Genomic DNA, 13,360 nt, shown 5'->3' with positions numbered 1-13,360 from the left:
AGGCTGCACAAATCCACAAATCTTCCTCTCCAGTTTAATTCATGCTTTACTGACATAAACCCTTTCCCACCTCTTCCACTTATTAATCCTCTCTGCCCACTACAACAGTTCTTTGATCATTCACCTCTGAAAAGTCTGTGAATATCAAAATGATATGTCATTCTGGACTTTTAAAGCAGGATTTGCTTCCTCTAATTTAACTGCCTAGAATTTGTGTATTTCAGCCATTCATTTAAACTTCATTTACAGTGAGTAGAGAGAAGCAGGCATCTTCAAGTATATATTCATCCTACCTATCTAAAATACATACTTTTTTTAATCATTCCTTTAATCAGTTCAAGGGGGAAAGGACCTACACATAAAGCTACATTCATAGCCTTAATATTGTGCAAGATGAAGCAACTTCGCCAAAAATCCAGTTGGTTCTTAACTACTCATTCCATTTGGGAGGCTACTGCTTCTAGTAAATTTCCAAATGATTATTATTATTATTATTTCCCTTCTAAGCCAAACCAATGTGTGTAATGGTATTTTCAGCCTACATTGTTGCTGTATATTGAGAAGAGAGGCAGTGAAGATCACATCAGATAGCATAACTGGGGATGTGTTGGAATAGTGAGCTTCTTACTCTGGAGTAACACAGTAAAGGAGTAAAACTTTCAGAAGAAATGATCTCTTTTGGGTTGCTCATGATCTCCTCAGCTGTTGAGTGTTTACATTGACTCTGACCTGGAGCTTTTTTTTTGAGATCTTTGATTTCAGTAATAGCTAATTGTTAAATACCCTCAGAAATTTTGTGTGCAGAACAAAGGCAGGGAATAGCATAACAGGTATTGGCACCCTATATTATTTATTTCTTCAAAAGAAATGGAACTATTTTGATGAAAACGCAAGAATTCTATTTGGACAGCACAAAAAAAAAATAATAAAAAGCATTTCTTATTTTCTTGAAGCATTTCTTTCTTTTACTTATTTTTTCTTTTCTAGCTGAACTGACAGTCTGAACAGCGAATTTTCTGGATCATGAATTTCTAAAATTGTCTTAGTTGCTTTACGCTTCCCTGTTAGATACTTCTCTTTGAATTTGTCCAAGTTCTACAACTTAAACATTTAAACATTTTCATTCCTACCTTTTACCCAGTAAATACCAATTCCCCACTGTTGCTTCATTCTGCTTATAGTTTTTCTAAACTAGTGATTAGAAGCCCATAAATCATCCAGTTTCCTGTTTTGCTGTTATGACACTGCAACTTGTGTGCTTCTTTTCCTGTGGAAGAGGCAAGGAGCAGGTGACGAGCTGTGGTGTTGGGAAGAGGTATCTTCTCGCCACCTACCATGATAACCCCACAAGGCTGAGGGAGGATGTGACAGGTAAAAGTGCTCCATTGCTACATGATTGGACGTTAGCAAAGATAATCCTGTATTACTTTACATAGTTGAAGCCATTCAACCTTACATTTCTGCTACAAACACACGTTTGAAAACAACATGGGCTTCTTCAGCTGTAAAGTTTCCTTGCCTAGAGCAAAGTGATAGGTAATGGTTGAAAATTTTGTTTCACCCCTCTCACCACACAGAGTTATCAGATTCATATCTCCATCTCCTTCGTTGAATCAGGGCCAAATATTCATCACCTCACAGGAGAGATCCTTTGATGCACGTACATGATGAATGCAGCATCCAGTTCAGCTCACCACATTATCAGACAAACAATTTGAAAGAGAAATTAATGCTTTATTTTTCCAGTTTTATCTGCTTTAGAGTTTTATCCTGAATTCAATATCAAACCAGCAAACATTATTGTAACTAAAGAGAGGGACCAGATTGTATTACTTTTGTCTGTCCTAGCTGCTAAGCTTTGTGGAGGAGCCTGTTAATTTCATGCTGTGATGCTATGCATAGTAATGTATATATAATGGTAAAGCCTTCATCACATCAAGCATTACAGGATACAACATAGGGAATGGGGTTTTTAGTCTGGGAGGACAGTTCAGGTTAGGTACCTTAGGCTTTTTCTTATGCTGGTAAAATATCCTCATTAGTGATTTGGATAACAGAATAAAGAGTAAGCTTAAAAAATTTGCAGATGATGCTGAGCTGAATGATTTGAAAGTACTGTGGAGGAATCAGAAAGATTAGAATTCAAAGGTTCTTGATAAATTGAAGAAATAATCTGAAATCAGAGAGACAAAATCCACTAAAGAAAACTGTATAGTTCAACGCTTAGGAAGGAAAAATCAAAGGTTTAAGTACAAAATGAGTTATAACTGAGTTGTCAAAGATAGTGCAGTGAAGACCGTGAGGGCTAAAGCAAATCACTAATGAAACATGAATCCCTGCTGGGTTGTTATAACAAAAAAAGTGTATCTCATTCTGTGATATATTAGCACGAATAGTATATAAAGGAAACAATTACTTCTGTTAAGTGCTGGTGAAAAACTGGAACTTGGGCAACGTGTTTAAAGAAGGATCTATATAAAAACTAGAGACAGACCACTAAAACCACTGAAATGAAAGAAAACTGTACTTCTGAAGCAGTTGGCTTTATTTAATCTAGAAAAGAGAAGAGGTGGGAATATGGCAGCAGCCTGTGGATGCTGAAATGTTAGTGTAAGGATATTGTCCATAGTTATCAGAAGCAAGAGAAAGGTTACTTTGCAGCAAGGAAGATTATATAACAGTCTATGAGAACTGCCAGCCTTCTTGAACAGTGCCTGTTTTATCACTTATTTATTGTGTTTATTTATTTATTTTTAAATAGATAAATGTAGTTCATCCTAACTAGAGAGATAATGCAAGTACAAACAGAAATACATGTATGTTTCCTCACTCTTTTCATAATTAACTGTGAGATCTTACCAAGGTGAATTGCTTCCTTCCAAAACAGTTAAAGGATGAAACAGATGGGCAGGGACTTTATGTTGTTATTGTCTATTGTCTATTCAACTATAACTTAAGTTTACCAAACTATGTTCTGTCCAACAGGGGACCCACACATGTGCAGTGTATTCAGTTCTACTCACAGTACAACATTTGGTAGAGATTTTTATAGACTTAATAGATAAGTAAGTGGATATCAATTTAAAATCAATATAAAAAATCTTAGAAAGCAAAAACTAAGACGAGAAGATATGCTAACATTATCTTAAAAAAAATATAGAGAGAAATTAGTATGGTGGTTTCACACTTACGTAGCTAAACATCACCATGCTGCTCTCTCATGCTCCTTCCTCAGAAGGCCATGGGGTAGAAAATAGGATGAAAAGTTTGTGGGCTGAGAGGGAGGGGAGATCACATATCAATTACCATTGTGCGCAAAACAGACTCAGCATAGGAAGATTACTGAATTTTATTACCTATTACTAACAAGCTAGAGCAGTGAGAAACTGAAAGAAAACTAAAACAACCTTCCCTTCCCATCCACTCTTTTCTACCTCCTCCCCACAAGAGGTGCAGGGGAATGGGGAATGGGGGCTGCGGTCAGTCCTTAACGCTTTCTCCCTACTACTCCTTCACGGTCACTCTCTGTCCCTGCTCCCCGTGGGGTGCCTCCCATGGGATGCCATCCTTCCCAAACTGATCCTGCAGGGGCTTCCCACAGGCAGCAGCTCTTCAAGAGCTGCTCCAACATGGGTCCGTACCACAGGGTCCATCCCCCAGGAGCAAACTGCTCCAGCATGGGTCCCCCTCGGGTGGGAGGCAGCTCCCCCCAGACCCTCTGCTCCTGCTCCTCTCACATGGGCTGCAGCTCTGGCCCAGGGCCTGCTGCTGCGTGGGCTCACCATGAGCCTCAGCCTCCTCCAGGCCACATCCCCCTGCTCCACTGGGGGCTCCTCCACGGGCTGCAGCGTGGAGATCTGCTCCATGTGGGACCCATGGGCTGCAGGGAGACAACCTGCTCCACTAGGGGCCTCTCCACAGGCCACAGGGGAACTGCTGCTGTGTGCCTGGAGCACCTCCTGCCCTCCTGCTGCAGTGACCTTGGGGTCTGCAGGGCTGGTGCTCACTCCTCTCTCCCAGCTGCTGTTGTGCAGCAATTTTTTTTCATTTTTTTTTTTTCCTTCAATCTTCTCTTCCAGAGGCCTAGCGTCGCTCCCTGACTCAGTTCTGGCCAGCAGCAGGTTCCTTTGGAGCCCGCTGGAGCTGGCTCTGCTCTGACGTGGGGCAGCTGCTGGGCTCTGCTCACAGAGGCCACCTATACAGCCTGCCTGCTACCAAAATCTTGCCAGGTAAATTCAGTACAATTAGTTTTATATAATTTTGGAACCTTTTTTTTTTCTTTTTTTTTTTTCTTTTTTCCCCAGCATACATGTTTTTAAGCCACATGGAATAACACTGTACTATTTGCAGGATAATCTAGATTGTGGTAATGGTATATTCTGCTAGTGATGTTCCTCAGTGAATAAAATAGAAAGACCTAAAAAGACTGCTCGGCCACAATATCTTGGATAAAGCACTCTGAAGATATTGCTAGTGGGTTCAGAGACATGCTATAACTGGAAACTGATCTTGACTAAATATCAAAATGGAACTTGATAAATTCTAATGAAATTAACAAGTAAGCAATCTGAATTGCACCAATCAATTATTCTGCCCATCTTGCCTGCAGTTGTATGAGTGTTTAATATTATGCTGAAGTATAGTCCCATTGTAGTCACATAAATTCCATTCTGGAAACAAGGTAAACAAACATACACTCAGAGTCACCTCAGAGTTTATGAGTAGCGTAGGCACAGTTAAATATTGCTGTTCTAAGAATGGGATAGAAGGGCCTTGTTACCTTTTTCTGCTAGAAAAGGGAGGAAGAAGGGTGGGTCAGAGACAGAGGGTAGCTTAAATAGAGATGTCAAAATATGTACCTTTCATTCACACTGTGTTAGATATCAGATGGTGTCATCTTGCCGGTGACAGACTAATCTGGAACAGCTTGGAATATTGAATATAAATCCAGCTTAACGTAACTTGATTTTTTTTTTTTTTAATAAGAATCATTGTTCTCTTAACAGGATCTAACCAACTCTAAGGATATCTACATGGAAGCTGTGGTGATGCAGATTTTTTGTACTGAGTTTTGAGTTTTGATGAAAAAGTCATAAGCTGTTATGACATCAGGGAGTGTTGCACCAGTGAAGTTTTTATTTATTTATTTATTTTATTATTATTTTTTTTAGTACTGTATTGAAAATCAGAACATAAAGGAATTGTTATATGGTCATAAATACATAAGCATTGCACTTCTGTGCAACTTTTGATTCTTTAAGTTTTAGATCTACTAGGTTTCACATTCTTTACTCAAAACAGCAAACAGAACAAAATAAACAGATCAAAACAATGCAACAAAACTGTTACAACTTATTGTAATTTGTAGTCTTCACAATTTTTGTCTAAAAAGGATAACATTTTAAAAACATTCTAGCCTAGCTGACAAATTCATTTCCTAACATCCTCCTTAAATGTGGAGTGCCAATATATGAGATAATAAGTGAATTTGGTTGGACTTTGAGTCAGTTATGTATGCAAACATGCAAATGCTCCTTTGAATCCTTTCATGCAGGACGTCCAAACTGACATAATTCACCCATCTCCTATGCTTTTATAAACATATTCAGTACTTGTTGGATTCATTAAAAGAATGTGTCACTAGATTCAAGGAATGTCAGCAGATACTTATTAAAAGAACAGAATTTCTTCTGCTTGTTATTTATCTTTCATATCTGTACAAACAGCATCTTGGTCTTGCCTTCTATTTCAATTATACAGAAAATATTTTGGAGAAGAAAAAAATTATATCCCCAAATAGATATCATGTGGTGTGGAATAATGAACGAACCATTTAATCAAGAGCTACCTCTTCTCCAAATATGTGAAGGACTCAATTCACTCATACACCATTGAACTCTGGAGGACTTTCATAATAATCAAGGGAGGGAAGGTGGGACTAAATTTAGATATAAGTTAGTTTCTCATTTTATGCAATATCAGTTGTAGAATTTTGTTTTCATTAAGAATAAATTATCACTAAAAAGGGTAAATTCACAGTGAATATGTGAATGTGAATTGTCAGCATGTTGTCAAATTGGTCACGCACTGAACAGTAACAGCAATTTCTTGAATGAGTTCATAGCTCTTTCAGGGTAACATGATTGCTATCCCCAAGGGAATATGACAATACCATTTTGTAGGTGGTGGGTTGTTACATTGTTCTAGTTCATGAGAAAGACAGGGATCAAGAATCTAAGGAAGGACATAATATTAAATGCTTAAATATGTACTTAGCTTTAATGGCATTTATACTAGTGAAATATGTCCACGGCCATTTTCTGGCACTAGCCGGCATCTAGCCAGGCTAGTCTAGTCAAGTCTATCCTCCAGAACAGAGTAATCTCATATTAAATGCCTCTTGGCATGAGATGACTCCTGAAATGTGCTAAAGCGATACTGGGATGTAGCAGCTGGCCTGAGGCATAAACGGTACCAGGGATCACTCTAACAATTTAATAATATAGATCAGATTACAATGCCTGGGGCATGATGGAAAAAGTGACCTTATATATTCATTTCCCACTGCCTCTATCTACCTTTGCAGCTGTGGCTCATAGTTTTGCTGAAGCCAGATTTCAGGGAGATTTGGGTATTCCCCAGTCACTTGAAGGACCAGCAAGGAGGGCAGTTCTGTGGGGCTGAAGGCTGTGGGAATACATATACACAAGCAAGGACAAGTCTTATGTTCATGAAAGAGGACTGAGAAAACTGTATCTTCCACTCCTCTGAGGCTCTCTGAGTCCAGTGCTGGTTCTGGAATTGGTTAACGTTTGAATTTTATAGAGAAATATGGTACTCTGTTGCTTGTGTACCACATACAATGTCATGATGCCAACGCAGCGGCGAATTAGCTTTATCCACATGCTGCTGCCTCCGAGGTGTGTAGCTGGCTTGCACATCCCTGGCAGCCTGCTGTTTCTGTGAGCTAACACAGGTACAGCCGGATAAGCTTTCAATTAACTCTCACAGCAGACTTGCTATGGGAGAAACGATACCATTAGACAGTGTGCCACCTGCTGCCATATCTGAGTAGCGTGCCACTGGAATTGCCTGAAGAGTGCACACAGACTGGTAAATGAGAGGGATTTTAGAAGTTGGCCAGTGAATGTGGTGCTCACATTGGTCTCCAGGAATGACAAACTGTGGCATCGGTAGGTCAGATTTCAGATGCAATCATGGCAAGCTCAGCATGATGCTTCTGTATGAGGACATAAGAAGGATCAAAGTTGGCTGGACATGGAGTCCACCTAGCCCAGTGGTCTGTCTCCACGAGCAGATAAAAGCAGATGCCCATATGTACAGTGCAGTAGGCTTCCTAAAATAGTTTTTCTTTAATGCCTGCTTGGCTGTGTACTTACTTGTGAGCAGCTTGTATTTTAATGAACAGTTGGGGAATGGTTGTTCTTTAGCAAAAACTCTTAGCTGTTATTCTAATGCTTTCTTTTCTTTTCTACTTTTTTTTTTTTTTTTTTTTTTTTTTTTAATATGTGGACGTTTGGGAAATACTGTCAATACTGTCTTTGTAGGTAAGACAAGAAGGGAAATATTGCATGAAAGGAACTTAATGTGATTCTTACAAAATCAAGAGTCTGATGAAGAAGGAGCTTTGTAAATGGATCGAAAGTGAAGCAGTAGTTGTTTCAGCATAGAGGCTGGTTTTTGTCTTGTTTCTTCATGGAAGTTGAAAGTTGAGCTTGTGTTTCTCTAAGGATATGAAAATGGTAAATATTTGTAATGCTTCATGGTAGAAGGAGCTTTGTTTCAGAATGAGATATTAGAGATATTTCCTAAGGATACGAAGCTTAGGAAATGTGATTTACTAAGTGATTAGTGAAGTGATTTTACTAGAGATTACTTTCTCCTTTATATGTATCTACCTATGTCTCTCTGTTTAGTGGTATCTTTCAAAATTTATCAGGACATGAGACAATTCCACAGAATGTTTGTAGATGTGAAGATAATATGTTCATATGACGTTCATTGAAATGGGCAACTAGATAGTTCAAACAGTCCTGTAAAGTCTTCCTTCTGGAAGAAAGCCTGACTTCTGAATGCAGCCCTCCAGAGACACCAGGGAATCCACAAGAGAGAGCTATTATGAATGTCCTGATTGTGAGAAAAGCTTTAATCAGACATCACACCTAATTATATGCTAGAGAATCCAGCTACAGGACCTGAATTCATAAAACTACGCTTCATTTCTTCTTCTGCTAAAGGATCTTAAAAGAATTAAATGTCTATTAAGGGGATAGAGCTGGTGATGAACTTCACTGAATGACTACTGTGGAGAGGCATTGTTATGTTTAGGAAATAAATTGAGAATGAGCAGTGTGTTGTCAAGGTAAAAACTGGTGGTGGAGAGGGATGTTTTGAGGAACTTTTTAAAACCAGAATGTGTTGTGAAGTAAAAGCCACAGAAGTAATTAGCTTCAGAGGAGGTGATAAAGCTTATTAAGCCTGTTTTCTGTCTTGGAGGGTGTCATATCATACAGTGGAGATATTGCTGCAAGTATTAGAACAATGCAATCAACGGTGCCTTGAAATTAATGTTTCTGGACTTCACAAGCAATTTCAATTATATTATGCTAATATGTTAAAATAGGAAAACAAAAGTTATGTAAGGTTTTTAGATAATATTAGGGTGCTGAGCTGGTAAATGAATGAAGGGAATTCTGCTGTAGTGGGAAGGGACTGAGAAACAGTTAAGGGAGGAGAATTGGGAAATGCCCTCAAGCTGAAGCAATCTGCTATTGGGAGAGCAATAAAAAATCACTATAAGGCCAGAGACATCTCCAGTAAAGGGCTCTTTGGGGAGGGGGCTGGAAGAGAGATGGAAAATGGATCAATCATTTTAGAGAAGTACTTTTGAAGCTGGTACTACCAAGCACCTCAAATACTGTATAGAAGTCTAGTCACTCATATTCAGGAAGGATAAATTGCTCTTGGCAGATAAAAATATCAGGGCATAGCAAAACTGTGATGTGAAAAGCAAAAGGAAGAGCAAACTGAAAGCAGAGAAGGGATGCAACACTAAGAAAACACATCTTGAAGGTAAATTTAAGGGAGGAAGAAAACATTTTTTTCTCTTTTAAGCTGAAGAGCAGTGCTGTCACAAGATAAGATGGGCTTCAGTGAGAAGGAATACATTAACTATTGAAGCACCATGATTCTAAGCAGCAAAACTGCTTCCTGAGTAATTTTAAGGTAAGGTATAAAAAGATTATGCTCAAGTTACTGAGAATGGCTGGTTCTGGGCATTCTGTCTCAAAATGTATCCTTTCCAGTCCTGTCGTAAATCTCAACTATCAAGTTGGCATTAACAGATTGTCAGAAAAAAAAGACAGGGCTACAGGGTAGAAAAGTAATGGGAAGGGAGAAAGGAGCTATCTCTTCAGTGGGGATATAAGCATTAAATGGTTTCCAAAATATCTAAATGTTTCACTCAAGACAAGCTATATTTGCTTTTCCTGAGAGATTAAGAGAAAAATCTCTTTGTTAATGACACCTTTATTAATGATGTGGTCAGCTGTAGTCAATTGCTTTGTAAAGGTATGTTCACCACAAGGAGAGGCTCCCATGTAACTTAGTCACAGATTTCATTACAGGATTAAGAAATACAGAAAATCACCTAAGGCTGTTTTTCTTCCATTAGGAGAAAAAAATACTAATCTTGAGGGAGAAGTCTAAAGATTTCCTGGATGGAGGGGTGTAGCAGATCCCTTTCAGAAGTTCAATGGCTCAAGGTGAGCTTGCTCAGGTGCTGGGAGTGGTGCGGGCAGGTGGTTACATTGGTATGTATGCGTACTGTGCTGTACAATAGCTGAGCTAGTTCCTCCTGCTCATGGCTGCACTGTGATAGCAGACAGCCTGACTACCTGAAGTGGACTATCTCATTCGTAAACTCTGCTTCAGTTCTTGTAGGAGGATGAAAACATGAGGATTTACACAAGACACCAGTTTGTCTGGAAATTAAAGGCCCCAATTTTGCAAACACTTGTGCAGTGATTTTCTTAAGTATGGAAGGAGTCTTATAGCCTTTTATGTCTACAAATTGCATTATCAAAGAAAAACAGCTTTAAAAATGCTGAAGGGTCAGATCTATTTCATTAACTCTTTGATCTCCTTGGTTGAATGGAAGATTGGAAAAAGCAAGAGTTATCATTATCATTATGGTGCACATTTCTGCATATTTTTTTTTTTGCTGATAAGAAAGAACTTGTGAGCTGTGTTTTCATTTGTAAGTACATTTCTGAGCCTTATAAAAAACAAGGTAGAAGATCTCTGTCTTGCTATACAATATGTTTATCTGTGGAAAGCATTCATCTCAAACACAAACTAAAATTTAATGCATCAGAGACATGTAAAATCACTACAAAGATTAAAGATTTGGTTCTGTAATTTTTGTAAGAGGTTCTGAATGATAATATTAAGTGCCACTGCTTTCAGAGCTAGTGGAAAAGAGCATGCTCTTTAATATCAAACAAACAGAAGATAAAAGATTTTTTCAGACATCCAACATGAAAGACATAAAAATAAAATAAAATAAAAAAAGATGAAGCTGCACTTTTGAACATTCTCTCATTGACCCAGATCTTGTATGGCCAGTGGGTGTCCTGCAGGATTAAGCCTGCCTCAGTCCTCACCAGGCAGTGCCATCCAGCTCTCAGGAAAGCTTGGAGATGTATGTATTCTTCAACTTGCTAGACAGCTTGTCTGGGGCACTGGAGAGCTCCGTGGGTCCGCATGGTGCTCTGTGCTAGCCAGAAGCCAGGACACTAGGTGCAGACTCAAGGATTGTGATGAGACAGAGTTGATAAATGGTGCTGGACATGAGATGGGGCTGTGCAGGTGGATTTTGCTGTAGTAAATTGTACAGTATGTCTACCTGTATCTGATTTTTATTTTTCAATTAATCAGGAAATCTCAGATAACATCTGACTGCATGGTTATCCTGTGATATTGCTCAGTCCCCTTCATATTGCTTGCTGTCTTTGAGCTCAGGACTGGGTCTGGTACAGTACAACCACATGACAGCTTGGAGCAACATTGGAATAAAAGGTTTCAAGGGTAAAATTGCCATTCTGGATGTGATTGACACATCCAGTTGATTGCATTACAATATATTTGGTTGAAAAGCAGAACCAATTAAAAAGTACCTGATTGCCCATGTACCTTGTTAGATTTCATCTCAGTGCACTTATCAGTGAATTAAATCTGATTTAATGACAATGAGGGGGCAGTGGTGTAGGAGTATAGGGCTCACTAGTTCAAGTGTACAGGGGCTTGAATCATTCTAGCTGGAAGTAAATATTATTATTATTTCTTTCTTCTGTCAAAATAGAATGCAAAAATATAGATTCAGTGCAGAAGGGGAGGGCATGATATGGCTGAGGAAACCAAGTTGACATAAGGTGGAGACAGTGTCAACAAATGCCAGAAACTGATGGTTCTGGAAAACAAGAGTGAGCAGCTTAAAAAGCAAAGTGAACTTTGTACCTTGAAAGAATGTGTCTGAAAGATGGCAATGAACTATTAGACGATTGCTCCTATTGCAGGAATAACATGATTGTGGTGTATCAGAGAGTCTGTGACTATATAGAAATTATTTTGAAACCTTTTGCAACAACTTTTCCATTTTGATTAACCACAGCCCACTGAGTATGTGTTCTTCACACATGACAGAATTCAGATGACAGAGGCCAAGTGAAGAATGAAAATGCTGTTGATGACATTTTCCTCATTCAAGAATCCTGTCATTGAAAAACAGCCTCTTTTGGGAAAAAGAAACATCTCATAAAAATTAGTGTGGAGTTTCTCAAATTAGTCTTAATATTATGTAGTTATTATGGAAATATTAATATTATTTTAAGGTTTGAATTAAAAGCAAAAATTTTGAGAATACTTTTGATCTTTCATAAATATAAATTAGAACATTATAAAAAACTAATTTTTACTGAAAAAATTGAACCTTATAATTTTTCACCTTTCAGCACAAGCAACTATTTTCTTCTTCCTTGTACATCAAAATTAATTGTAATAAAATTATCATTGAACTGCTAGATAATACATTATTTTTTAATGTGATCTTAGGCAGGACTGAAGATAAAGACCCGCAGAGTAGGTGAGATGAGTTGCTCTCAGACTCCTTTTACTTTTTTTAACTTGTGACTCTTTCTCATGTAGTGGGAACTTATTTATTGCACCTCTACACACCTATATGTAGGCATCTGCTCTGAGATATCTTAAGCTACAACCAGGTCTTTTGCCTAAAGGCTTGTTATCCTATCCAAAAGCTTCATTGGAATTAAAATATGTGTTGAGAAAATATTAGACTTGGAAGGAAGCTGCTATTTTAGTTAGTGAGAATCAAAATGGGGTATTTTGTAATGTGGTGTGTCAGGGTGCAACCAGCTGATAGACTAAGAAGTGCTGTAACTATTTGTCTGTCTCTAACTTCTATATCAGCTTTGCTGAGAGGTGCTAGCCTGTTCTCAGACTCACACTGGCTTCATATTCAGTTCCATGCACTGTTTTGTGCCAAAGTACCAGCCTGCATAAAGCTAAAGTGGGGTTATTGCTGGTTTTACTGCATGAGGAAGTTGTGCCCACAGCAGCTTTATCACTCATAGATATGGTTTCAGCTTCTGGAACCCTAATGCTGGCAGTGCTAGAAACCTGCACAACTTCTGTGCATGACAACTTCTGGCTTTCACTTCAGGTATATACTTCTAGAGGCAGATCAAAAAGTCAGTTGCTTCTGACCCGGTTTTCTAAACATGTAAAGCTTTATGTCCAATAAGTTGGTGTATCCAGAAGGAGTTTGTATTTGAGAGGGAGAATGAAATGGATCATTTGAGAAAAAAAAAAAAAAAAAGTTCTGTTTTAAAGGCAGAAGGTTGTATTAGCTGTCTTAGCCTGACTTTTTGATATGGCTTTTGAATGTAAGAAGAGGAAATGAGAAGGAGTGAATAATGAAATGTGACAGGGATTTCTTTCCCATGTACTATTAAAAAAAAAAAAAAGCCTCTGCATTTTTTATGGGTAAGTTGAAGATAATGATAATTCTAGTTTGAGCAAATGACATAAATGTAAGAAATTTTAAAGAATGTATCCAAGCTTTAGCTCAGGTGGAAAGCAAATTACCCAGCTAGTGGGAGGGAGAAGGATTTTTGAACACCCTAACCAATTCTACAAGTTGCAATGTAGCCAAAAATAATATTCTGCCTTGCTATTCTTGCCTGTTATCATGGGGACCAAATACTCTGTTCTTTTGGGAATGCTGCATTAGTTAGTACATTTATTTGACTGGCATCATCAA

The sequence above is a fragment of the Aythya ferina genome, assembly GCF_964211825.1.
Source record: "Aythya ferina genome assembly, chromosome: 3".
NCBI lineage: Eukaryota > Metazoa > Chordata > Aves > Anseriformes > Anatidae > Aythya > Aythya ferina.
This window is presented reverse-complemented; position numbering follows the sequence as displayed.